At 32.4% G+C, this 3,400-nt stretch overlaps 1 long non-coding RNA gene across 2 annotated transcripts; it reads left to right on the forward strand.

Annotated features, from left to right (window-relative positions):
* Nucleotides 1-931: 931 nt before the first annotated feature.
* On the forward strand, nt 932-3,064 carry LOC112089260. Of its 2 annotated transcripts, none has more exons than XR_002900930.1 (6): nt 932-1,046; nt 1,546-1,902; nt 1,985-2,096; nt 2,196-2,483; nt 2,556-2,776; nt 2,874-3,064. It is a non-coding gene; the product is annotated as an uncharacterized LOC112089260 (long non-coding RNA). The 2 variants fall into 2 exon arrangements; XR_002900931.1 differs by having other exon boundaries at nt 2,196-2,473.
* Nucleotides 3,065-3,400: the final 336 nt, after the last annotated feature.

Here is a 3,400-nt window from a genome sequence, read left to right on the forward strand (position 1 = left end):
TGTACGTCAAACTGCAGCAGATGATTGGTGGGTTTGTACTACTGTGATACCACGAAGGGTTCGCGATCCAATAGAAGTTTCTCAAATTGCATTACAAGACGATAAACATAATCAACTAGTGGCATTTACTCAAATACTGCAAGTTGAAGCTCATGCTGTCCAAAATGATTCTAATTTCGAAAAATTATCTATGGTTGATCCTGATGACGTATACATATCAAAAGATGATCTAGAAGACTTGTGTGATGATTCTGATTCTGATTCTGAATATAATTCTAATTAAGTTTATATTATATTGTTTATGTATAATTTATTAATCGTTGTACTGTTCTATATATATGTCTTCTTTTATCGTTCAAAACTCTAGTAATATTTGATTTCTAATATAATTAAATGTGAATATGGATTATGTCTTTAAAGATAACATGATTATATAAACAACAAACATTTATAGGAAATGTTTCACCAGATTTATTTAACATCGAATATTGCCATTATGGAACTCTTTAACATGTTATTGGTGAATACATAGTATATCAATAAACATAAATTGGTTTATAGGTTTCAAACGGTAAATATTAAAAAAATCAGTTAAATAATAAAAATATGAAATTGTTAAATTGTTAAATTGCTAAATATAATATGAACGACATAGTTTTTTTCTCTCTTTTGAATATATATTATATACCAAAAATAATAATTTATATTCTAAATTATTTAAATCTGTTTAATTTCCATAGATACGAAATAGCAATGGAATAATCTGTGGAATATTATGTTAAGAACTTAAACTTTTCAATTTTGGCTGAAATTTTGGCGTAAAATTTTGGCCGAAAGTTTGGGATAAATACCCTAATTTCCTTAACAAAACTTTGTAGCATCCGTCATTTCCTCTGTCGCTCAATCTCTTCACTCTCAATATTCTGCAGCCTCCGTTAATCTCTTCTCCCCATCTCTCAGTATCTTTTATCTCTCAACATATCCTGAAGCGTCTGTTAATTTTTCTCTTCTGCAGCAACTATTTTCGGGTCTCACTCCAAAACCAGGTATTTTTTTTGTACAACTGTTTCTCGATCTCTTCTCCTCTGATTTGGGTATCCTTGGATGGATTTGGTATTATTGTTATCTGATTTGCAGTGCATGTGATTTAATTTGGATCTAAGTTTCAGAGCATATGATTAAATTTATTCTCTACTGTGTATTCTACTTTCATTTTCACTCATCTTTCGTTGTTGTGTATCTAGTTGGCTTCAATAATCGTTATTTTTGTTATATCTGTTTAAAGTAATTTGCTTTTTCATCATCTTTCGTTATGAGTCATGAAAAATGATTCTATGACAAGTAATATACATCAGATATAAAAAAATGCATAATAAGAATTTATAGTGCTGATGTTGACCAATAGGATGCATAAGAATTTTTTATGTGGTAGAGTTAAGAGCAAATCATGAACAATGTTTGTGAAATTTTTTTGACAGACCAAACTGAGATAATAGAAGAGTTTTTTGTTCTTTCAGTTTCTCATTTGACTATCTCTATTTCCAGATATATCTAAACATAAGATATCAAGGTTAGCACCAATGCATCATTGCGTAAACAGCAGCCTTGTCCAAAGAGAGTTCGACCTAAAGTTCCACAGCAAGGTCCTCTACCACCTAAAGCTACAGGTCTGTCTTCAACAGCTCAACAGCCAGGTCCTCTACCACCTGGAGCTAATGGTAGGTCTTCAGCTTTTCAACAGCAAGGTCTCTTACCACCTGGAGGTACAAGTCAGTCTTCAACTGCTCAGTCTTCAGCTGGTGCTAACAGTTCTAACAGTCGCACACTCGAGGCTTTAATTAATTCGCCGGCACGGCGAGACCAGCCACGACTCCATCCTCAAAAGCTCGATGGAGCTTTATGGTAAATATTATATGTTTTACATTGTTATCTTCTGTTACATTCTAATATATATCTAATAATATACTCTTATGTTTTTTTTCAGGTTCAAAGTTGACTCGTCAGTTTGTAAGTACATCTGAACAACATGGCAAAACAATTTTATGGGCCTTTGGATGGAATATTGGAATGGTCCCGGAAGAGAAGACTGATAAATGGTGGCAGGATTTTGTGCTTAATTTTGATAAATTTGTATGATGAGTTTTTGAACATTTTTACTACACATGATCTAACTTACACATTTTTTATTCTTGCAGCAAAATTATTATTGGGACAAAGTCCACCATGATCTGGTATACTCGTTATGGTGGAAAGAGTGTATGGATTCAATAGGTGGTCGAATCAGCAAGAAAAAGAGAGCTGGAAAAAAACCAAAGTATGTAAGTGAGATCCAACGGACTGAAATGTTAAAGCTGTGGGAAACTGAGTATATGATTGAACTTTGCAAGACCAACTCTGAGAATCGCATGTCAAGATCTGATGGCTTAGGAGAGCATAAGCATTGTGCTGGTTCTGTAGCATTTGCTCGTGTTAGGTATAATATGGTAAGGATTTATTTCCCTCAGTTTGAATATTTCATATAATTTTCACAATTCTAGTGTTATTTTTCTCATCAGATGATCGAGGCTGGAACAGATAAACCACCTGCTTACATTGACCTTGTGCACAAGACACACACATGCAAAGATGGGACATTTGTCGACAAACGCGTGGAATCTATTATAGCTAATGTTGAGTTAATACACAAATATCAGCTTCTGATGGGTCTCCTAATAGCCAAACAACATCATTTACCGCTGTTCCTTCTTGCCTCCAGCTAAACAAAGCATATCTCAAGGTATGTAATAAAATTAAATTAGAAAGGTCCTTGATTTACATTGTTGCTTTGAATAAAATATATATTAGTTCTAACCTGTTTACTTTTCTGCTATCAGTTTCACCAGTGGCAGAGCTATTTGATGGCGAGGGGAATCAGTTGACCCCGGTGAAATTTATAATTTTTTTTATAGATGTATTTTTGATTATATTTCATGAGTTATCTGAACTCAAGCGTGTATATTGATCCTCGTGAATTTAATATTTATGTGATTATATTAATATTGACCCCTATAAAAAATTATTTTAGCTCCACCACTGAGTTTCAAATCCTAATATATTATGTTATTGTTCATTACTTTGTTACTGCATCTTATCCCTCTAAATTTTCACATTGAAGATGGACAACTAATTGAGGTTTCTTTCATTTGTATGTTAGGAGATAGGTATGTAAATAGAATATGTGCATGTCTGTTTCTTTGCTAACTTCGATTATAGTAGCTTAACGTTTTAACAACACGTGCAAGTTTGTTGTTTTCTAACTTTTTGTTTTGCTTTTAATTTATTATAATTATTACTTTTCCTTTTTAACTTCTAATGTTTCAATATATACTGTAATTTTCAATTTGTGTATTGGAAATTATAT

This window comes from Eutrema salsugineum, unplaced genomic scaffold (genome assembly GCF_000478725.1).
Source record: "Eutrema salsugineum unplaced genomic scaffold, Eutsalg1_0 scaffold_12, whole genome shotgun sequence".
Classification (NCBI taxonomy): domain Eukaryota; kingdom Viridiplantae; phylum Streptophyta; class Magnoliopsida; order Brassicales; family Brassicaceae; genus Eutrema; species Eutrema salsugineum.